The 24,997-nt window shown below is 45.4% G+C and overlaps 1 protein-coding gene across 2 annotated transcripts in view; it reads right to left on the bottom strand.

The window, feature by feature from the left end:
* Window positions 1–24,318, bottom strand: part of TLR5 (toll like receptor 5) — a 44,142-nt gene extending 19,824 nt beyond the window's left edge. For both annotated transcript variants that reach the window (XR_012655615.1, XM_032787949.2), the window contains exon 1: window positions 24,231–24,318. The gene's annotated coding sequence lies outside the window, so the exon portion shown is untranslated. The remainder of the gene's footprint in view (window positions 1–24,230) is intronic.
* Between the last annotated feature and the right edge of the window lie 679 nt (window positions 24,319–24,997).

Here is a 24,997-nt window from a genome sequence, read left to right as displayed (position 1 = left end):
TTGCAAGGTCCAACTCTACATGGCTTTTGGCCTTTCACACTTCATCCGTACATGTTCTGACCTCAATAAGGTAGCTTTTCTTGCTGATCCCTCCCATCTTCCACTCCTTGTAGGCTTTCTGCTTTTTCTTAATCACCTCTCTGAGATGCTTGCTCATCAAGCTTGGTCTACAACTCCTGCCTATGAATTTTTTCCTCTTTCTTGTAATGCAGGCTTCTGATAGTTTCTGCAACTTTGACTTGAAGTAATTCCAGGCCTCCTTCACCTTTAGATCCACAAGTTCTTCAGTCCAATCCACTTCCCTAACTAATTTCCTTAATTTTTAAAGTTAGCCCTTTTGAAATAAAAAATTCCCATACTGCTAAGCTGTGACGGGCAACAAATGCTGACAGACAAACTCAGAAGTGATCCAGGAGTATGTTGCACGAGTTCATACACACCTTAGGCCACGTATTCTCACCTTTGAGCTCCTAAACTGAGACTGAGATGGAAGATAAATAAACTCAGTCCGCATTGTTCTTCCTCCCTGCCAGCCCCCACCCCATCCCATGCCTCACTTCTCAAACCACTCCTGCTCCCTCTTCTCTCTCCATTGAGTCCGAGTGGACAAACCCAAAAACATTGATGCAGAGCTGCAAAAGCTAGAAAAGCCAAAGAGCTGAGTTCACGCTGGACAACCCTATGCAAAACTGAGTTACTTAATACTACCATGATGATCACCCTAAAAGTACCTAAAACAGAGGGACAGATTCATTGCTGTGCTGGTGAGTTACTTTGAGAGCTGAACAGCTCTGGTGAGACCAAGTCATGTAACCTCTGAGGCTAGTGAATCAAAGAAGCTATGAGCCAAATCAAGAGTGGACCTTGGAGGGAGGGAAAACTGAGGGGAATTAAATAAAGTTCTCAAATTCCGTGATGCAGTGACCAGATGGTGAATGTTTCCAAATCAATGTCACAAATGTACCAGGAGAAGGTGATGATAGCATCCTCACCACCACTGTGCTCACAGAACTTGAATCTGACTCAGTCCCTAATCCTGTCTGCTTTATTTCCTAGAATATTAAAGGCTCTCCCCATTCTGCTACCATTATATAGTCAACCTCATCTTGCTGTTCGGTGTGGGACTGGAGGACCACTCCCATCGCTTTAAAAAAAAAAAAGAGAGAGAGAGAAAAAATGGAGAAGCAGGAAATTGTAATATAATTAATCTAACTCCACTCCCAAATAAAATTCTAGAGAACGTGATAAAATATTGATGACAGAAGCTGATAAAGGCATTATATGTAATAGGGAAGTCTGCAACGCTTCTAAGAGAACAGACCATGTGAGACCAACCTAATCTCTCTTTTTTAAATGGTTAGTAAGGCTATTGACAAGGGGCTTGTTTATTATGTTGATCTAGGCCATAGTAAATCTCTTGAAAATAAGGTACAATGTACAGTAAAATTGCTTTTACGTGGTTCACATACTAGCCAGATAAGAAAAGCCTGGTTGTCGACACCTTTGCCCTCATGACTAATTGCATTGCTGCTCTCCTCTGATTAGACCAGATTCAATTATTTATTAACAAAAATAAAGTGCCAAGATTTTTTTCCCCCCTCTGAGCTGTCACCTGTGCATTAATATTGTTAAATTGCTTTGAATATTCTGGAACTGAATTTCATCCCAGTAATTACAATCTGAAAAAAAAATATTGGTGTTAACAGTGTTTTGGGCTATGTACTGAATGTGATTCCTTACTCTCTCCTTAAATGGGCTTCATAATACTGAGTTTAGCTCTAATATAGAGTAGAACCCTATGAACACCAGAGTTATGAACTGATAGGACAATCACACACCTCATTTGGAACTGGAAGTACACAATCAGGCAACAGCAGGGGTTGGGGCTGGAGGAAGTAAATACAGTACTGTACTGTGTTAAACGTGAACTACAAAACATTAAAGTTAAAAAAAAACTCAGCCAAGATAAAGAAACGGTTTCTGTGTTTGTTTCATTTAAATTAAGATGGTTAAAAGCAGCATTTTTCTTCTGCATAGTAAAGTTTCAAAGCTGTATTAAGTTAACGTTCAGTTGCAAACTTTTGAAGGAACAGTAACGTTTTGTTCAGAGTTCCGAACATTTCAGAGTTCCGAACAACCTCCTTTCCTAAGGTGTTCATAACTCTGAGGTTCTACTGTAGCATTTGCGATGCACAGCTTGCAAAGTACTTTATCCAGCTACGTAGGCAACGTGATCCGCATTCTATAGCTGGGAAAACTGAGGCACAGAGCAGTTACTTCACCTAGATCACATAGCAGACACACAGCACAATGAATTGCAGTGAAAAGAAGTCAGGTAGGTTGTCTATTTTCTTCTGTCTACATTTTTAGCACTTTTTAAAAAGGTCATGACAACCTCCCATTCTAATTCCCCGGATCCCTCTGTATAACGAGATGCATACATGCTTCAAAGGCAGCCAAAGTTCTCCATCACCCTTTTCTATACTCCTGCAGCTATTTAAAATAAAGCAGTGGTCCCAGGTAGGAGAAATAAAGTTTAAAGTGTATTTTCAAAGTCTAATTCTATTACTGGGCTACTTACAAGGGCACTATGACGTTTTACTCCATATTCTTTATGCATGATTTTTGGGAGAAGCTTTGGTACAAACTAGGAGTGGTAACAAAAAAGTCCTATAAGAATACTGCTTCTCAGCTAGTATCTGTAAATGGGCTTAGAGCCTGGAACAGCAGAGAAAGTATAACCAATCTTGACTGCTGGGTGGAAGGGGAAACTGAGGCACATCACCTCATGGCATTAATGGCTACATTTTACACCTACATTTTAAAAGATATCAATATCTGCATTATGTACACAATGCTACACACCACAGTGTTTTCAGGCAACCTGGGAACAGATACCCAGAACTTTGCAAAAATGCCTATGGATAACACTACTGTGTTTGGTAACACTTGGAGGTTGCATAGCCAAAGCCAAAAAGGGATTTTAGATATACTGCCTCCGCATTGGTCAGTGACCAACCCTTTGGCAGTAAACTAAGGGAGAAGGTGTGATGTTTCACTCCATATGCTGTATGAAAATATGCTTATGATATGGATATGACATAACAGATCTACTTTATGCTAGATGGCTCAGGTAATATATCATTGGAAAGGTTGTGATTTACTGAATGTAATTATCCAATCTGAATGCCTGTATCATTTCTGTATCTGAAGTTAGGAATCTTGACCATGTATCTGTATTTCAAACATGCTACTCTGGATGGCACTCACAACTAGTCCTTCAGATACAGCAATGGAAAAGCCAGACAGGGCTAATGCTCCATTAGCAAAGACAATGGACTGCGAAAGAGTTTAGCCTTTCTGTGGACCGTCCAGACAGCCTAAGAGTAATGGCTGCCACAGCCCTGCAGAGACATGCGTCCGAGTCACGTGGTACTGGACCCACCCTTTGGAATGCCAGTGTTTTACCACTGGAAGACAAAGGGTTCCCGCCCTATACAAGAGCTATATAAGGCAGGGGAATGACATCACCAGGGTTCTCCTCTGCCTCCCCACCCAAAGAGACACTGAAGAACACCTGGAAGCAAGAACTGAACTGAGCGGAGAAGGGCTGAACTCAAACTGCAGGCAACTGCAGCTGCCTTTCAAGACTTCCTGTAATCTACCTGTGACCATATTTAGAGTGAGAAATTACTAGACAATTGTAGACAATTTCTTTAATGAATAAAACTTAGAACAAAAACAGATTACCCTAAGAAAATAAAACAAAACATGCAAACGGTTTGCTATCACTTTAACCACTTAAAATCTGTCTTTTATAGTTAATAATATTTGTTTTGTTTATTATTAAACCCAGTTTATGTAATTTCTAACTAGGGGGAGGGCAAGATGTTGTGCATATCTTCCTCCACAGTGAGGGGGTGGGAGAATTTATGAGCTTAAGTGGTACAGATTTCTCTATAGCCCAAGACAGCATACCTTTGGGCCTGCACTTCAAGGGAGGTGGACACCAGAGTGCTGGGGCAAGTCCCTTAAGTTGAGTCTTCCTAGAGCTGTCTCAGTGTCTGTGTCATTCTGCAGCGGGGTGTGGCCTTACCTATGTGTGTGCTACAGGAGGCTTAAGAGCCTGGGTAAGCAAGACAGATTTAAGGGGGGCCCGTGCTGGCAGAACAGGCAAGCTCAGTGGTATCTCAGCACATCAGGTGGTATCTTGAAGGGGGGCGACCCATCACAGGAACAATGGCACTAAGTTTCTGCTGGGAATGGGCATAAGACAGCTGGTCCTGGCTCCCTGATTCTCAGGCTGGCCCCAGACTGCTGGATGGTCTAAACCAGGGTTTCTCAACCATTGAGTCAGGACCCAAAATTGGGTCACCAGAATGTTTCAAACAGTTCCATGGCAGCTCCTGTGGCTCCTGTCCCACGCAGCCAGTTGGGCTTGCCTCCCTGCTCCAGATACTGCAACATCTGGGGTCCCAGCGCCACTCAGGTTTGGTCTAGCTTTCATGATGTGAGTCTAAGTAGGCCAAATTTGAGTGAGTGGCACTGAAACCCCATGAGCCAGGTCACAACTCCACTCACACAAATTTGGTCCAGTTTAGGGTGGGGGGGCGAGGGGGGATGAGGCCAAATTTGAGTAGTGCTGGAACCCCGGAGGTTGCAATGCCCCGAGAGTGGAGAGCCAACCCCAGCCAGCCCCAGAGCTGCCACTGTGGGGTTGAGTGCAGGGCAGGCCCAGGGGTGAAAGTAACTTACAGGACTTATTGGTACTGCCAGAGTCCTGAGGGGGGCGTGGCCTCATCTGGAAGAGGCGGGGCCTCTCAAGATTTAAAGGCCCTGGTGCACTGGCTGTGGCTGGGAGCCCCAGGGCCTTTAAATCAATCTGGGGCTCTCAGTTGCAGAGGTGACTGGGAGCCCCTGGGGCTATGGGGCAAATTAAAAGGCCCGGAGCTCCCATGGTGGTGGGGAGCCCCGAACCTTGCTGGGCTGGGGCCAGGATTTAAAGGGCCTGGAGCTCCTGCCACTGCAGGGAGCCCAGAGCCCTTTAAATCCCCACCGCGGAAGCCGGTACGGTCCGGAACGGCGTACTGGCTCTTGCTGGTATGCCGTATCGGATGGTACCAGCTTACTTTCACCTCTGGGCAGGCCCCAACCCCTCCAGGCAGGGCAGGACCTGCTTCAAACCACCCCAGGGCCTCAACTCCCAGACTATTTACTGGGTCGCAACATGTCATAAACATGTATGTCCTGAGCCCAAAAAGGTTGAGAACCACTGCTCTAAGCCATGTTTACAGCTCCCGATGAGCTATCCGCTATCTGAACATAGTCTGAGTGTTCCAACCACAAACCATCCCTTCCCCCTCACTGGCATGTCCCCTCTACTGCAAAAAAGAGCTGGTTCTGCTGGTTATTCCAGCTGAAGATTCTGCCACAATGGGGAAATTTCTCAGCAGGCCAGATGGGTCAGTTTCCGTCCCTTTGCGTTGTTAGTGTCTCTCAAAGCAGCAGTGAAGTTGGCGAGAATCTGGCCTTTTTGAAAAAGGCTAATAGTATCAGTGTGATTCATTTGAAGCACTTTAAGACAATCAATTAAGATAACACTTAATAACACTGTGGGGACAAGTATTACTCTCATTTTACCTCTGGAGAAACTGAGGAAGAGATGTTAAAGGACTTCCCAGAGTCACAGAACCAGGATTAGAGCTCAGTTGCTCCTGCCTCACAAACTCAAACTCAATCTGTGTTGACTCTCAATATTCCTTGAAAACTCCCACATGAGGAGAATTTTAATTGCTCTGATTAGAATAGGAAGTGCCACAGGGAAGAGTTTGTGTGTTTTTAAATATTTCTTATCTAGTCATTGAGCAACCAAGAAGATTAGTAGTTACTCTGAACCATGTCTCAAACAAAGCAGCATTTAGAACAGAGATGAGAGATCCTTAAGTACTCTCACAAGTTAATTAGAAATGCAGCCAAGACCAAAACTCTGACCTGGAAGGATCAGAAAGATAACAGGAAAGAACTTGGGCAACTATAGGCTGGCTAGAGACAGCCCTTATTTACAAAAGGGAGGTCAGGGTTGACAAAACTGATTAAAATCTTTGAGGGAATGGCAATGAAGAGTAGATGGTAAGTAATGTACAGAATGTACTCTAGAGCTTCACGTAGAGTTTCAATAGAGTATTGCCTTCAAGGTTAAAGTTTGTATAAAGTTAACAAGCACAAGTATAATGGTGAAATGAGTTGACTAAAAAAAAATATCCTAACCAACTTAGCTTTGTAACAGAAGGCAGAGAACATTGGCTAAGGCTTTGTCTTCACTACTTAACAAAGTGATGTTTTGCAGCGAGCTAACAAATGCAACAGCTAATTTGCTGTAAAAGCCTAAATGGAGACAAGGCATCTGTGTGACCTATGGATGATCTTGCCTAGTTTACCTCAATAAAATGAAAGTGACCGGTCTCCTCCGTGTTTTTACAGTGGGATAGCTAATGTGCATTAGCTACCACAAGGTAAAAACACACGTGGTTTTGTCAGGGAAGACCAGCATTGAATGGCAACAGATCAGATGGATGGTGAGTGACATGTTAGGACCAACACTCACTCCTTTATGCTTATCTTGTTTATGCTATACATCAAGGAACTGGCAAAAGGAATAGGCAAGCCTACTAGAACTAAGAGTGACAGCTGATACCCAAGGGGGGCATATCTACTTCTACAGGTAATTAGGAAAAATGGGGTTGAGGAGGCTCATGCAACTTAATGCGAAGCAACTAGGAGAGGACTGGACAAACAACAAAAGAGATATATTCAAGATGATAAGAAGCTGACACGATGACCCCTGGAATATGGTGCACAGTTGTGAGGCTAAGAAATACTGAGAGTACAGAAAAGGGTAACAAAGGTGAAAAAAGCTCTCCAGGGCTCTAGATATCATGTTAAGAGATCTTTAAAAACATGAACTGAGTGTAAAACTGAGTGTAAAATATGAAGTTTGCCTGAGTCTGCGGCCAGCCTGAAACACTAGCTTTGAGAGCTACGAACAGCTCAATGGAGTTTTAACTCTGAAACCTAAAGATGACCATTTAAATGTTAACATTATTAACTATTTCACTGCTGATTGCTTTAAGAAATATCCAGCTAAATATGCTTACCTCACAATCCCAAACCATCTCTGATGCCTTCTTAGCTTCTCAAAGATCCTATTGCCCCTGGATCCAGCTGACAAAACCTTATGATGTAACCAATGGGAGTTGCTGGATGTTAACCACTATTGGAAAAATCAGGTAATTTATTTAGGTCTCTAACTTTAGATACTCAAGTTTGAACATTTTGGCGTAGACACAAAGCACACAGAAGAAGGAGAGAAGAGGGAACATTTTGGCACAGCCCATTGATGTAATCTCTTACTCACATTAAAAAAAATCATATCATGAGATTTATACCATCCACAAAGACCAAAGATGAGCATGCTCCTCTTCCTACCTCAGAAAATTAAAAGGTTCTGTTTCTCTGGTAGGGTCAAAAAGCAGATAGACCTGTGTTTGGGGTATGGTATGTCTGGAATTCTGGCTAGAACTACTCTTGGGAGCAACTGTGTAGGAACTTACAATTTACAACTTACAAAGAGTGTCTGTGGCAAAGCCATGTGCATAGCTCCACTTTCTCCTGAACGAAGATAGAGAAAAGTCAGATTTTGAGAGACGCTGGCTTAGCTTTCTTCTGAAGTAAGGCCTAGGACAGAACACACTTGAAACGCGTTGTATCTTGTTTATACAGCATCATAAATGGGACTGGAATTGTACAGACACCTACAAGTGACATGTTGTTGCACTACAGAACTTTCTGTTGAGACATAAGGAATATAGGGTGAAGAGCGGGAGTAGAGTGAGAGAGAAAGCTCATGAGAAAGGTCAATAATTGTGTAGAGCATCTCATTAGTTCCTCTGAATTTAAAAAAATGGAGTAATAGTTCGGTGCACTGTCCAAAGGGGGGCTGAGGAAGCAGTGACCCATAGAATGCTGATTGGTGAGTTCTGAGGAGGTATGTGGAGGTACAGGATGTACTGGGCCAGGAAGGCTGTTCTAGGCATGAGAAAATGGAAGGAGTTACTTGTCAGAAGGAGAGATAAGAAACACCAAGTGGTAGAGCTTGGGACACGCAGAGGGGGCAACTAAAGATGAGATCTCAGAAGCTAAGAATCACTTCACCCATTGAGAGAAAAGCAGTGCTTTTGTGTCTTGCTATACATTAAGCAACAGTGTGGTCACCCCTTGCAATAAGTGTTCTTTTTCTTAAAGCCTGAATTCATGTGAGTATAAGGGGGAAAACCCGATCACATTAAATTTTGCTCTCTTATGCTTGCAGAGAAAAACTTGAAATGAGAGGTTACTTAGTGTAACTGAAGGTTCTTCAAGATGTATGATCCCTATCTGTATTCCACACGTGGTACACATGCATACCACGTGCCCAAGTGCAGAAATTCTTCAAAGCAGTGTCTGGTCTTCACTGACAAAACTAGTTGTATTTTTACCTTGTGATAGCTTTGTTTGTATGAAGCGCCTGATAGAGCTGATGGAAGAGAAGATCCGAGGTCTGGAGATGCAGGTGGAAATTCTGGTTGAGTTTCAAAGGGGATTTGAACAAATGATGGAGGGAAGGCGAGAGGAGACTGAAGGGAAAAATCAAGACTTGCAGATGCAAGCTGGACTGAAGAACTCTACAGGGAGACAGACTATTGGGTGAGGAAGTGGCCAGTGGAAGTATATGACTATAAGAACCAGGTCGAGGAAAAGACCAGCTACTGAAGGAGAAATAGAGCTCAGGAACAGGTTTGCGGAGTTGGAAAATGAAGAAGGGGCACAGCAGGCCATAACAGAAGTGGGGAGGACAGAGAAGAAGAGTAGAATGTGTAGTCTTATCAGAAGAGGGAAAAGAGTCAAAGGCGGGGAAAGTTCGGAGCCCTAGAGGGATGCAGGATGACTTGCAGAGATCGAAAATGAGAATAAAAGTCAAGAGGACTTGCAGTCAGAAAGAAGAGGAGGAAATCTGTAGAATTACACCAGGAAGAGGTAGGTCTACATGATTGGTGACTTCCTACTAAGAAGAACAGACAGGTCAGTCACCGGAGCTGATCTGGAGAACAGAAGGATGCGCTGTCTGACAGGAGCTAAGATAGGGGATGCAGATCTGAGACTGAAGAGGATCCTAATGGGAGCAGGAAAGAATCCAATGATTGTCCTTCATGTGGGAACAAATGACACAGCTAGATTCTTGCCGAAATGCATCATGGGAAGCTATCCCAGACTGGGGAAGACGCTTAAGGAAATGGAGGCTCAGGTGATCCTCAGTGGGATTCTGTCTGTCCCTAGGGGAGGAGAATGAGGGCAAGACAAGATTATGATGATCAGTGCTATAAGGAGGGTTTTGGGATGTTTGATCATTGGGAGGCATTCATAGGCAGAGGACTGTTCTCACGGGATGGACTTCATCTGTGGAGGAAGGGAAATAGACTTCTGAGATGGAGGTTGGCACAACTGATTAAAAGAGCTTTAAACTAGGAACTCGGGGGAGACGGTTGGGAGATGCTCATATAATCTCCACAGTATTTGCAGCATACACTGCAACTTGGAGAGCCAAGTTTGTCACTAGTTTTCATTCATCCAGAAGACTGGAACTGGACTGGAATTGAGCTCAGTCTTCCACTGGGAGTTTGTCTCTGAAATCTGCAGGTCAGATGTAGGTGTTGAAATCATATTTTGCTAATCAGGCTTGGTAATTAACTATATGAAATTGCAGATCTGCAGAGAAGACCTTCCTACTAGGAAGTCCAGTGTCTTTGGGCCCTGCTCTGCCAGAATGGATTTCTGTGACCTAGTTCTTTCCACGTCCACCTGTACCAACAGCAAGTTAGGGGTAGGATGGGAAAATATAAAGTCAGTTCCCTTGGCAGGAACAAAGTAGCATCTTTTTGGCATGAGGCACAAGATGCAAGTATGTGCCAAACTGCGCTGGCCAGATCTAATATCGGCTCATTAATTGGAAGAGCTATTCTGGTCAGGCCTTGTGGTTGTAAAATGTCCAAGAGCCAGTGTTGAGGGTCCTGGACCTCTTCCAATGGGATCTGTAGATCATTAGCTACGCTTTGCAACAGCTCCTGGTATTGCTGATGGTTATCCAGCAGAGAGGACAACAAAGGAGTGACAGCATCGTCCAGGGATGATAAGGAAGTCCCTACTGGAACTGTTGGTACTGTCGGAACCAGTTCCAGCTCTTCCTCTTCATACACCAATGGAGCCAGCTGCCGAGAGGAAGAGGAGTGGTATGACATGTGAGAGGGGTCTGGGTGTCTGCCATAAGGTCCCAAGGCTCCAATAAGGCAAGAAGGAGGGGTCCATCTGCCTTGGTAGTCCCAATCTGTACTGAGTCTCTTTAGAGGTTTGGATCCAGAGTGCTAGTAGGTAGCCTCTTGAATGCCTGTCAGGACTCCTGTGCTTTCTCGGCGATACTGGCGCCTCCATCTCCTCTAGCTCTTCCGATTCCAATTCCATTGATAGCGGTGGCACTGTTGGTACTGCAGTGCTCCTGCCCGGGGGACGTAACTGCTCTTGAGACATCAGTAACGATTCCTCCACCAGGCTTAAGGATTTCTCTCAGGAGGCCAGGGCCCACAAAGAGCAGAGACCGTGGATAACACACACACATTTCCTTCAGGGTTAAGAAGGTCTTTGTAGGGCCCAGAGTCCAGGGAGTTCCAGCTGGGATGCTTGAAGTACCTGGCTCATCTGTTGCTATTGTTCAGTCTTTGGATAAATGGCTCTGCACTGATGATAGGTCTTGACTTACATTCAATGATGAACTGGCAAGTATCTGTCTTTTTGCTTCGGTCCTGCTGTCACTACCTGAACTACCTGGATCCCTTTTCTTTCAAGCCTCACTCTCCAACCTGAGGGGGTCTTTGGTGGAGCGGGTTCCATGGGTTCCATCTACAAAATCTCACCTGACCTAGACTGACTTGGGGAGGAAATGCATTTCTTATGGACAATCCTCTGTGGGGATCTATCCTTGTGCCCATGATAATGCACCTTTCATGCAAAGGCCAGTAAGAGTCATCTTTGGTCTTTGCTCTGAGCCCCATGCTTGGAGGCGTGCTGTTAGTCAGTTGAGGCCGCTGTACAGGGATGTCTCACAGGCCCAGGTTGGAGCGAAGCCTTTTAGCCTCCTCCATCAGAAACTTCCTAAGACAGAGCTCTCATGCCTCGCTAGTTCTAGGTGGAAAAGATTAGCAGATACAGCACTTTGCAGATATATATGCTTCACCCAGGCAGTACAGGCACCACTGAATCTTGATGCCCATCACTGATGGAGAAGGAGCAAGAGCAGGAGACACAATTCTTGAATCCTGGAACTCTGGAAATAGTCCCCCAATTTGAGGGGTAAGGAGGATTTATCCTATACTAACTATAAATTTATGCTAACTATAACTACTAAACTAGATATAAAGCTATTTACAGGAATTGTGTTTGCAGGTTATGCACAGAAGGACATGATTCCGATTCAGGCCACGTAGCAGTAAGAAGGAACTGGAGAGGCACTGACCTGCACTGCTTTGTGTATGCCCTTGGTCAAGAGCACAAGGGAAGCTACTGCACATGTGCAGGTCAATGGACACTACTCTGAAGAATTTCCAGACTCGGGCGCATGATGCGCATGCATAGCCACGTGTGGGATACACATAGGGACCAGCACTCAAAGAACTGGGACTTCCCCCCACCCAAAGGTTCAACTCTACAATTCAAATAAAAAGACCCCAAAGGTATTATTTTTAAAAATTTCATGATTTTTAAGCCAGTCACAGTTTATAAATCTTAACGACAGAGACAGATAAACATGTATCTACTCACCCTATGCAAAGGGAAGTCAACTCACATGGTATAAAAAGATATTTGTGGCAGTATAGACTCACTGCAAGAAAGTCAACTAGCCAATATAAGGAAGATGCAAACAAAAGAAATGAAGGAGCGCAATAGGCTTGGGGAGTAGCCAATTTTCTATAGGTTCCAAAGTCTCACACCAAATTACAAATAGGACCACTAGGTTCCAGTCAATTCACAGAAAACCCTGGCCAAACCTTAAGCCTCTATCAAAACTGCTGCCCCCGACCAAGACGAAATGTTTTGAGTCTGGGGAGGTGGTGGTGGCCGCAGGAGGCTTCCTAGTACTCACTATAGCGGCTGGAAGCTATCTGGCACTCTTTACCTGCCACAACATAGGGCATGCCCAGACTCACATGCATGTTCCTGCTTTAACCTGAGTTCACTGAGAACCAGGACTACACTTCCAAGGCCATTCTAATTCATAATCTTATTTAGGGATATATCAATTGTGTAACTGAGCCTATCCTCAAAACCAACTAAGGCCACGTCTAGACTACGCGCCGTATCGGCGCGTTAAAATCGATTGCTCTGGGATCGATATATCGCGTCTAATCTAGACGGGATATATCGATCCCTGAGCGCGCTTATATCGATTCCGGAACTCCACCAACCCCAACGGAGTTCCGGAATCGACATGGCGAGCCGTGGACATCGATCCCACGCAGTCAAGACGGGTGAGTAAATAGATTTTAGATATTCGACTTCAGCTACGTTATTCACGTAGCTGAAATTGCGTATCTAAAATCAATTTTATCCCGTAGTGTAGACCAGCCCTAATTCTCTTTCAGAGCAATACTGCCTGAACACTTACTGATGTTGACATTAAGTTCCTTTTTACAGGCTATGCCTTCATTCACTGGAAACAGACTGTTATTGTTTATTATCCACTTATGACCACTTGAGCCTGTCCCTCATGTACTTGCTCTCTAAAGCAGTGGTTCTCAAACGATTATACTGGTCACCCCATTCACACAGCAAGCCTCTGTGTGCAACCTCCCTTTTAAATTAAAAACACTTCTTTACATATTTAACACCATTATAAATGCTGGAGGCAAAGTGGGGTTTGAGGTGGAGACTGACAGCCTGCAACCCCCCACATAATAATCTCGTGACTCCCTAAGGGGTCCTGACCCCCAGTTTGAGAACCCCTGCTCTAAAGCAAAGAGCCAGCACCACATAACATCTCTAGCTCTCTTCTCAGCACTTGAATAAAACTGCATACAGAAAACTCAGGTTCAGCAGCTTCTGCCTAAGAGATAGCCAATGCACCCTGAAGATGACTTTGGATCAATAAATCTTTTTTACAACAAATCCTTCATTTACAGCTCAGCAATGATGGCTTGGAAAATGGCTGTCTTATAAAAATAAGTTTATTATAGTTTCTTCAACAAATAAAAAGGTGCAGTTAGAGGCTGTAATTAATATATAACTGAAAATTAAACTCCTAGAATTAAAAGTATGCATTCCCCTGAAATATCTCCCCAGTGAGTTGATAGACAAGCTTCTCAGGATTATCTGCATGTTTCATTCTGTATTCATTATACTTTCTAGCTTCCACTAAACATCATAATCAATTTACTAAAACAATGAGGCTTTTGTCTAGATTTAAAATCTTCCCAATCCCAATTATCTACCGAATTTATAGTATCAGTTGTTTACGTACACGTAACTTACTTGCTTTTACTATAACAGGCAGGTGCTGTAGACGATAGTTGAATAACCAGGATGAAAGGCAGCTTTGCATATGAAAAGGAGCCAATTAGCTATCATCTTTAATCCAATTAAAGATTAATCAATGGCTGAAAGATTTTAGTTTGGACCCCTCTCTATAATGGTCATACAGGAGCTGGTTCCAAACCAGACCCCATTTTACATAAAGCCCCAGCAATCCTGGGAGTAGGGGCAGAGAGGAGGAAGGTTCACCTAACTGTTCCCAGTCTGTAAATAAAGAAAAAGTAAATTAAGAGTGGAATTTTTGAAAGCATGAAGTGATGGCTTGACTGCTCCCATTAAAATAATGGGAGATATAGCATTGGTGTCAGTGGAAGCAGGAGTTGACCAATGCTGAGTGCTTTTAAGAATACTTCCCTAAGTGTTTATAATGTGAATAACTGTTTGCCATGCCTTTCTTAGCTAAGCCATACAGTCTAATTGGCTTTATTCACTAGATTAAAAATGGGATAAACAAACAAAAAGTTAAAAAGGCATGATGGTAGACTAAGAGCAAGACAAAGACATAGGAACACCTGAGTTTGATTTCCAGCACTGGCACTCTGGGTTTTGGTTTGCCCCTCTGTAAAAGGGGGATAATAATATTTACAATGGTGGTGGAAGGAGTGATTACATTTTTCAAAACAATGTATGAGCATTATTTAGTAAAGAGCTAGCAGAGTGTCGAGAATTCTTCCATGTCCAGATGCCAGGATAGATAAAAATCATTTTAAAAAAATGCTTTTTTAGGAAAAAATTACCTAACAATAGTTTTAATTAAGATATATTATAGCTCAAAGATATCTCATCATGGAATAGGGATTATAAATTGTAATTCTATAGTATGAGACAACATATACATGTAATGTTTAAGAAAACTTTTGTAAGTGCGTTCCAATAGTTCATGGATTACGGACCCAATCTTATGGGGTTCCACAGGCTTCTGTATAGATTATTTAGGTTAATCTTTCTATCTACCCAAAGAACTCAGTGCTCAGTCTAGAAGATACCGTCAGAGCTGCTTAGCTTTGCAGGTCTCAAACTGTGGATTGTCTCCCCAGAGGTAACATGCTTGTTAACAGCAAAAATGTTTTTAAATAAATAAATATATAGAAGAGAGAAATAACAGACCGCAACTCTATTGTCCCTCTGCAAATTTGTGTACACAGAGTCAATCCTTTACCTCTCTCTAAAAGTACAAAGTTTCAAAAAGTTTAATGAATAGAAGATTTTTGGGGGCAGAATAGATCTGGACAAGGAGAAGAAGTTTGGAGATAAATGTGAGAAGTGAGGGACATGCACTTGTTTTGTTAAAATATTATATGTTTGCTGTTGAAGAAAAAAAATCCAGAATACTTAACGTTGTTGGTTTAGTTAAATAAAACAATTTAAATGTCTGTCTGGTGATGATCGCCTCCTAACAGAGCATGACAAGAAAATCCTCCAAATATTAATGATTAACCTGTTGAATTGGAGCTAGTTCACCTCCCAATGACTTCATAAATATCTGCTTCAATTACCTTTGGTAAACGAAATAACCAATCATTCATTTTCTGATACAGCTGTAAAACTAATCTGAAAAGTTTTCAAAATAAATCAGGTTTAAAAATGTATAGTGTGCACCTTCCAAAAATGAAACCTACATCTATCTCTGAGTTGTGAAGAATATATATTAAGGTTATAACAACCAACAAGAATGCACTTTTATGGAGAAAACCGTGAGTAAATCGAGTCTTCCTGACTAGTGATTTAAATCATGATTTAAATCAAATCCACCATGCCAGATGTCAGTGCTCCTTTTCTCTTATCAGCTTGAGTGTACACTAAGAAGGGGTAACCTTCCTTTGCTGAGCTATACACAGAAAAGAGGAAAGCTCTCATTTATTTGGCCCAGAGCCGTAACTAGCTATTTTTGCGCCTGAGACAAGAATATAAAATTGCGCTCCCTCCCCAGTCCCCCTGAAACAAACAGATACCCACCCGGCCCCTTGGAAACAATCCCCCACCCCCAGCGCCGCCCGCCCCACAGAAACAAACCCTCCTTCCCTAGCGCCACCCCCCCCAAACATGTGGGCCAAAAAGGAAGGTGGGGGGGAGAAACGGCACGCATACGGTGACCAGATCACAGCAGTAAAATAGGACCCATCCTCTCTCCACTCGGCCCCACCATCACACCCCTCTTTACCCCAACCACCTGCTGGCTTGCTGCATCCCTCCTAGTCAGTCCCCCACCCACCACTTGCCTCCTTTCACCTCCTCCCTCCCCTGCCCTGCCTCCAGTCAGCCCCACACCCCCATCTCCAGCCAATACTTGCCGCACCCCCCTGCCCAAAGACAGCTAGCCCCACACTCCCCTGTCTCCAGCCAGCCCCTGCTGCACCCCCTCTCCTGCCTCCAGCCAGCCCCAGATCCTATCTCCAGCCAACCCCTGCCGCACCCCTTGCCCTGCCTCTAGCCAACCCCACACCCCCATCTCCAGCCAACACTTGCCGCACCCCCCTGCCCAAAGCCAGCTAGCCCCACACTCCCCTGTCTCCAGCCAGCCCCTGCTGCACCCCCTCTCCTGCCTCCAGCCTGCCCCAGACCCTATCTCCAGCCAGCCCCTGCCGCACCCCCCTGCCTGAAGCCAGCTAGTCCCACACCCCATCCCCAGCCAGCCCCTGCTGCACCCCCTGCCCTATTTCCAGCCAGCCCCGTACCTTCTGCCCTGCCTCCAGCCAACCCCTGCCGCACCCCCCCGGCCTCCAGCCAGCCCCACACCTCGTCTCCAGCCAACCCTGCCACACATCCCTGCCTGAAGCCAGCTCCACACCCCCTGTCTCCAGCCAGCCCCTGCCACACACCCTCTGCCTGAAGCCAGCCCCACACTTTCTGTCTCCAGCTAGCCTCTGCTGCACTCCCTGCCCTGCCCGCAGCCAGCCCCACACCCCCTGTCTCCAGCCAGCCCCTGCCACAACCTCCTGCCTGAAGCCAGCCAGTCCCACGCCCTGTCAGCTTATTCATTTATTTTCATTAAATATGTAGCCTAAATAATGAAATTAATAAATCTTCAAGACGAACGTGAATTAATTCTAATGAACAATGCCACATTATGCAGTATTCATTTTTGAAAGTTTATAATAAGCGATGCTCCAGGGGGAGGAGTGGGGGTGGGAAGTGCAAGGTGGAACTTTCGCCTAGGGTGCAACGTCCTTGCACCGGTCCTGCGGGCACAGGGTGGGGTGCAGGATGGGTGGAGAGGTGCAGGCTCTGGGAGGGAGTGTGGAGGGCTAGGTCCAGGCTCTGGGACAGAGTTTGGGGGCCAAAGAGGTGGTGGTGGATGCTAGGGGGGGAGGGAACTGCCATCACATGTGGCTTCCTTCCTCCCCTGCTGCCCCTTGCCATAACCTCACTGGGAGTGGGGGATGGGGCTGCCCCTTGCCCAGTTTGCAGGAGTGGTGGGGGGAGGGGGGTGGATCACAGGATCAAACACTCATGGGAAGCCCAAGAGGCGGCTGCTCAGGTGAGTGAGGCCCACTGCTGATGATCCTGTTTCCCATCAGAAGCCCCCACAGCGTCTCCTCCAGGTGGGTGATGGGGGAAGGGAGGGCTGCAAAGCACGTGTGTGCCCCCCCCACCACATGCTGCAGCTGGCTGCTCACCCTCAGCCGGCCAGTGTCTCTTGTTGTCGTAGAGGCAGCAGCTGCGAGAGCCGCAGCTTTCCTTCTGGCAGGCAGGGCCGGTGCAACCATTTAGGCGAACTAGGCGGTTGCCTAGGGCGCCAAGATTTGAGGGCGCCAAAAAGTGGTGCCCCCCAAAAAATTTTTAAATGGTTGCAGCCGCTGCTGCTGGAGGGGCTGAGCTGCTGGCAGCCCAAGGTGTCCCCCGGGTCAGGGCGCCGCCGGTCAGCGCGCCGCTGCCGCAGCCCGGCATCCTATCGGCTCAAAACCAACAATTCAGGACACGTCTAACATCTCGCTATCTGCCGTTAAAAATCATTCCTTATCTATATATCGGCTCTAATCAACTATATATCTACCCCTTACGTCTCGTTATATCATCCAACTCCACAACCAAACTGGATTCCTTAATCACATGTCAACCTTAGCATCTTATCCCGGACCATCAACTTATACAAGAGAGGGTAATGATATTCTAGCTCACCTTACGCTTGAAGCGAGGTAGCTGAGTAGATGTGTATCTAAACATTTATCCCCATAAACCACCCTAAATGCTCTTTCATACATACTGCTCTGTGAACTACGTACTATCTACATTATTCCTTTTAACATTCTATCCTCATTCACTGAAACATACTTAATTTATATCCACTTATGACCACTTATCCTCCCTCATTTACTTCTCTCTAAATCCATGTTTTCAGAACCGATAACGTTCACTCCCATTCACACATCAAGCCTCTTTTTCACCCCTTTTAAATAAAAAACCTTCTTACATATAAACACCATTCATATAATTGCTTGGAAAATTTTTAAAAAAGTAAACTTACACCCAACCGACCCACATATAAAGGCTGGTGAGCCACCTAAGTTTCCTGACGCCCGGCAGTTAGAACCCTCTCTAAAATCATTCACCACAAACACTCAGCTCTCTCTCAGCGTATGAATGAGAGAACTCATACAGAAACTCAGGTCAGGACACCTCTGCGAGAGAAATGCCAATTCACTAATATACGTTGTATCTCAAAAAACTTCTGTTGAGGAGCAGGCACGGAACTGCCTCGCGAGGTCACCATCGTCACAAATTCTTTTAAAATTTCTATGATAAAAAAGTTAATTATAGCGTTGTACAACAAAATAAAAATTGCATATATTCTTTAATCTAATATATAAGGACTAAAATAAACCTGAAATAAAAATCACTCCACCTAAAATATCTCCCCATTTTTATAACAACTCTCATAAGTGATGTTATTAACTCATGTGTCATCGTTGTATCATATACTTTCACTCCACGTAAACACATAAAATAGCGAGAACAATATATCTTTTTCTGAGTTAAAAAAAAACTTCCCAATCTCCCAAGTACCTACCGGGGATGACAGTAATATGTATCGGACGTTTATACTACACTAAGCACTTTCTTTACTATAACAGTCATTCTTAGACGATATAATAACCAGCAGAATGTCACTGTTCTCGCATAAAAATATCCAATAGTAAATACGAGCGGGATAGTGTAATCCAATAAAGTATTAATAATTCTAAATATTTATGTGACCCCTCTCGATAATCATACCTTTTTCAAAACCAACCCATGTAGAGTAGGAAGCCGCGGGGGTACAATCCTTTAGAGTATATCCAAACATAGAGTTCACCTAAACTGTTCCCAACACTTAAGAGAACTAAAATTAAATTAATATTAATTTTTAAGTCAGAATTATCTACTTCTACCATTAAGAGATAATTTATATATATAGTTTTTCATAAGACAATACCGAGATCATTGTTAAAAAACTCCCTAATTTTATAAGTAATAACTGATTTACAGCCTTCTCGCTACTAACCATACAGAGTCAATTGTTTTAATCACTAAGATTAAAAATATAAGAACAAAAATGTAAAAATCAATGATGAAAACTAAACAAGAACAAAGACGATATACACCTATATTTCCAACACATTTCACTCTTCTTCTTTCCCCCTTAGAAGGAGCAAAATAATATGGTACAATTTGGTTATATATACATTTTCAAAACATTATACATTATGATAAAACTACAGATTTCTAAATTCTTGCCGCATGGTCGAATAGGGGCGCGCGCGAGAGATATAAAATCATGGTTAAATAAAATCTTTTTCCATAAAAAATTACCTAACAATACTTAATAATAATACTATATCTCCAAAATATGCGAGGCGATGACATGAGGTATATAGCCAATGATCAATATGATGATACAAATACTAACATTAATTTAAAAACTTAATGTCTCCAAATATTCGTATACTGACCCAATACTTTTTTCCACACTTCTTTATAATATTAGGTTAATCTCTATCTACCCAAAATCTCATTCCATCTATAATAATACCCTTACCAACTTCTTACTTCAGCCAAACTTCGTAATTCTCCGCCAGATTACAGCTTTAACAGACAAAAATTGTTAAATGGAGACTAAATAATCTACTGAAAGATATGTAAGAACATACTCAATCTATCTATTGTCCCCTTCAAAAGTATGTACACAGTATCAATCCTTACCTCTCTCTAAAAGTACAAATTCAAAATTTAATTAATAACAGATTTATCAAATAATACAAGCAAAAATTGTAGATATGTAGAGAGCGTACACATTCACTTTATTTTCGTAAGATAATAGATTTTGGCGTTTGGAACAAAAAATAATCAGACAACTTAAACGTTTTTTTAATTAGAATAAGAACAATAAAATCCTTTCTTGGCACAACTCCTCCCTAACCAGTACATACAAAAAGCACCTAAAAGATAATATGAGAGCGCCTCTTATGATCTGATCACACTCCCAAGGAATTCATAAAACGCTTACACAATTACCTTTAAACGAAACTAACCAGATGCATTGGGATGTCGCTGAAAGCAAGCTAATAACAGATCTAAAAGTTCAAAATAGAAATCATTTAAAAAATGTATAGTACCTTGCCAAAGAAGAAAGACATGTCGATCTCTAGTTTAAGTAATAGATTTATTTAACAACCAACAAAATCACTTTTATGTAAAACTAATAAAATTATTCTTCCTGGACATTATTTAAAATCAATAATTAATCAAATCCACATCCAAGTTCATCCTTTTTCGCTATCACTGTATTACACTACAAAATTAACTCCTTTCTACCCAGTACACAAAAAGATAAAGCCTCATTTGATGGTTCAAGCCGAGAGCGTATCTATTTTTCGTCCTAACGAGAATAATATAAAATGCCCCCCTCCCCATCCCCTAAACAAAACATATCCCACTACCTGGCCTTTAAGACAAATATCCCCCACCCCATCTCCTCCCTCTCCAACATAAACAACCCCTCCCTATCTCCACAATCACCCCAAACATTTCCAAAATAATGTCGTTTATAGTAAACTCACCATCGTGGGGGAGGGCCGGCTGTGTGGTACTGACCAGATCATATCAGGTAAATAACCCAGTCTTCCTCACACCTCCCTCACTCATCACAGGACCCCTCTGAGCCCCAACCACCTTCTGTCTCATCCTCCTAGTCATTCCCATCCCACCACTTTCTCCTTCACCTCCTCCCCTTCCCTACCTGCACTCCATGTAGCCCCACCACCACATCCAGCCATACTTCCTTGCATCCCCACCCAAAACACTACCTAGCACACCCCTTCCCACTCGCCCTGCTCAACCCCTCTCATCTGCCTCCAGCCATCCAATCCTATCTCCAGCAACCCCTCCCGACTAACCCACTTAGCCTGCTCTACCAAAATCCCACACACCCCCATTCCACCAACAACTTGTCCACCCCTCCAACATCTAGCCCCACACTCCCCTTCCTCCCACCAAGCCCTCCTGCTCACCCCTCCTCCTGCCCCAGCCTCCCCAACCTATCTCCAGCCAGCCCCTGCCGCACCCCCTCTAAGCCAGCTGTCCCACAGCCCACAGCCTCTCACCTCCCGCCCTGATTCTCCACCACCTCCCTTCAGGCCCTTACCTTCTGCCCTGCCTTCCAGCCAACCCCTACCGCACCCCCCCGGCCTCCAGCCACCCCAAAAGCCTCCTCTCCATGCCAACCCTCCCATCACACATCCCTCAACCCAGCTCCACAAGCCCCTTCTCCAGCAGCCCTGCCACACATTCCCTCCTGAACCATGCCCCCCCCCCAGGACAACCTCCCTTTTTCCTCACCCCTACCCTTCCCACTTTGCTGTCACTCCCTCCACTTCCCACCAGCCACACACTCCTGTCCCATCCAACCCACAACCTCCTTCCTTAAGCCAGCCATCCCACCTTCAGGCTTATTCATTATTTTCATTAAGAGAGTGTAGCCTAAATAATAATTAATAAATTCTCAAGCGAACAATAATCTAACTAATCAATCCCATATCATAGTTCATTTTTAAATTATAGCTATGCTGCGAAGATGTTGTGTTGAATCAGTTGCACACCTTCTCCTAGTTGTCCAACGTTCCTTTTCAGCCTGTCTTCTCACATTTTTCATGGATTCAATTCATCTCTTGAAGTTTAGTGGCTAGTTCCAGTCTTTGATCATGGAATTTTCAAAATTTAGCAGATAACTTCCATCACCTTTACTTCCTTCCTCGTCCCCTTGCGCGCCCAATACACTAGTTTGATTCTCACTTGCCCATTTAATTTTGATGTGTACACATGAACATAACACCATAACCCAATAAGGCGTCTGTATCAATATTAGCCCACTCATACCTTCCCATCAGAACCCCCCACAGCTCTCTCCACTTATATGTAATGGAGCTCAAGGCACAGTTTGCCCCCCCACCACATCTCACTTTCTCGCTCACCGGCCAGCCGAATTCTCTTGGTATCAGTGTTAGCACACTCGAATCCGCACTTTCCTGCGCAGGCAGGGTCATGCAACATTACAAATGAGTCTTGTCCTACCCAGGATAGTGGTCGCCAAAGTGGATCCCCAAAAGATATTTTTAAATTCATCCCGCCTCGATCTATCTTCGGTCAGCCAAACAATCGTCCCCAACGTCAGCGTCCTCCTCACCTCTTCCGCGCCAGGGCATCCCGGACCGCACCCCGCACCACCCCCCGTTTCCCCCGTCATACCTCCGCCGGCATCCCGCGGGCCACGCCAGACGTCACCCCCCTCCCCTCAGTGAGACCATAACCGCCACCTGTTCGATCCCAACGCCCCAGCTCCCCCCCAGGGTCAGGGAGCCGCCGCCGCGACCCGGCAGCCCAGGGTGCCCCCTCCCCGGGGTCAGGGAGCCGCGACTCCAGTGGACCTGCCACAGGCATGCCTGTGGCAGCTCCACTGGAGCCGCGAGACCCATCCGTGGGGCGCTGAAATGGCCCGGCGCCTAGGGCGCCAGAAACCCTAGCGCCGGTCCTGCTGGCAGGGAAGACTTTTTTCTGTGCCCCTCGGCTTTCTGTGCCCAATGCAAGTGCCTCACTTGCCTCGCCCTCCTTACAGCATTGTCTTGGCCTGGTTTTTAGAAGGGCTGAACATCCTCACTCCCCCAAGGTCAATGCTCCGCCTCTTTGAAATTCAGGCTGCTGATGTCCCTCTGTATCCACTATGGTGCTCAGCACACAGGTCTTAATCACTGCTTGTTGCTCAACTGAGATAGGTCAGTAGTAACATGGGATCTGTGTTATCTCCCCTGCAGCAGGGTCTTAAAACAACTCAAAATCACTCACTCTGTATTTGCTTTTATTGATTTTGTGCCAGGCAGGCCAATGTCCAGAAATCTTAGATAATGTCATTCCTAGAACAATTGCTTTGTGCAAGGTGGACAGCTACCTCAGTGGGTTTTTATGGACTCTCATACCATCTGATATCTATTAATCACCATGTGACAATTTGCAACTAAAATCAGTGCTAAATCCATATATTATGAACAACACAGCTCACAGCTTGAATTCGAAGTGTACAAATGTTATAGTTGCTTGGAGTGTTGTGCAGTGTGAATGTTCTGAAAGAGGAAACTGGGGATATGTCTACACTGCAATTAGATGCCTGTAGCTGGGCTATGCCAGCTGACTTGCACTCATGGAGCTCTGGCTATGTGGTTGTTTACTCGTGCGGTTGACTTTTAGGCTCGCTGAGTCCTAGAGCCTGGGCTCCAGCCTGAGTCAGAAGGTTTACAGTGCAATTAAACAGCCTGTTCGCCCAAGCCCTGTATCAGCTGGCACAGGTCAAAGTTTTTAATTACAACGTAGATTCCGGAATCCTAGGCTCTATTCATGACTGGCTGTGTGACCTTGGCAAATCACTTTAAGTCCCCTGCCTCCAATGAGACCTGTGTGCCTCAGTTTTTCCATTTATAAAATGGGACTAAACAACTTCACAGGAGTATTGTAAGGACTAAATAATTCTGCTGGGATTTCCAAAAGCAAGTAGTGTTAGAGTCCCTCTGTGCCTCTGGCAAGGAATGGGGCTGACCCTTGAGATCAGGTGAACAATTTGTCCAGACAGAGCATGTTCGAAAACCCCAGGCTGCCTCTTTTAAAGGTGCTGTCGCTGGAAGGTGCCAAAATACGTTCAGCTGACTTCCCAGGACCTGTCACTTTCAGCCAGAGCCAAGCTGCATTTGTCCCTGCCAAGCGAGCAGAGCTGGCGCCCAGACCAACTGCTTCGGCTCCCGCAACCGGAGCAGCGGGAGCACCCAGCCGTCGGCAGGCAGGACTGCGGAGCCGGTGGACCGTGCGCCTAGGGCGCTCAAACCCCTAGCGCCGGTCCTGCCTGGCAGGGGAGCAGTGGTGCTACGAGAGCGCGGGGAGCCCCCAGCTCCCCTGTGGGCGCAGAGCCGCCCCGTCCCAGCCCCCATTCGCTTGGGTGGAGCCGCTTACCTGCCGGCCGGGGGGTCCGTGGCAGGGCTGGCACAGAGCCCAGGCATCCCCGCGCCCAGCCTGCCCCCCGCCAGCGCCTCCCTCCCGCTTACCTCCGCCCAGGTCCTGCTCCGCGTGCAGCTCAGCCAATGGAGCCCGTGGAAAAGGGCTGCGCTGCAGGCGGCGGCATGTCCCCGCAGCTTCGTGGCGTCCCCGTCTCCACCCCTGGCCATGGCTCCACCCCCGACCCCACCTGAAACCTCTATGCCTGGGTTCCCCGCGCCTCCTCGGCCCTGCTCCGCCCCGATTGGCACGGCGGGAAGGCGGGGGAAGCACATTCCGCCGGGCTCGCCTAGCCCAGCCTGAGTCCTGTGCCATCTGCCTCGCTGCTGCCTGCGGCGGGAAAGCACCGCGGCCATCAGCCCGCCGGGGTGGGGCTGGGCAGTTACCAAACCAAACCCAGTTACAAAGTCACGTCCATCAAGCGAAGCTCAGGGCAGCCCCAGCGCGGGCTTTTACCCCAGTGCTAGGGGCGAGACAAGTTTGTACGGGCCCAGCGGCGGCGGGTGCGAAACAGCTTCCAGGAAGGAAGAGGCTCCCTGTGGCTCCAAAACTGTCTCCCTCTGCAACCGAAGTTGGGCCACTACAGAATATTGCCTCATCCACCTTGGCTGGCTAATATCCTGGGGCTGACAGGCAGGGCCGGCCTTAGGATTTATGGTGCCCTAGGCGAGATTATTAAACTGGTGCCCCTGTGCCTGATCTGCTCTTAGCAACACAAACATAAGCTTACAGTATTGGAAAACTTGCCACATTCACGTTATTAAAACCAGTTTAACTTAATTAAGCACACTGTAATGCTGATGGACTAGCACTAAAG

This window comes from Chelonoidis abingdonii, chromosome 3, assembly GCF_003597395.2.
Source record: "Chelonoidis abingdonii isolate Lonesome George chromosome 3, CheloAbing_2.0, whole genome shotgun sequence".
Taxonomy (NCBI): domain Eukaryota; kingdom Metazoa; phylum Chordata; order Testudines; family Testudinidae; genus Chelonoidis; species Chelonoidis abingdonii.
This window is presented reverse-complemented; position numbering and strand designations above follow the sequence as displayed.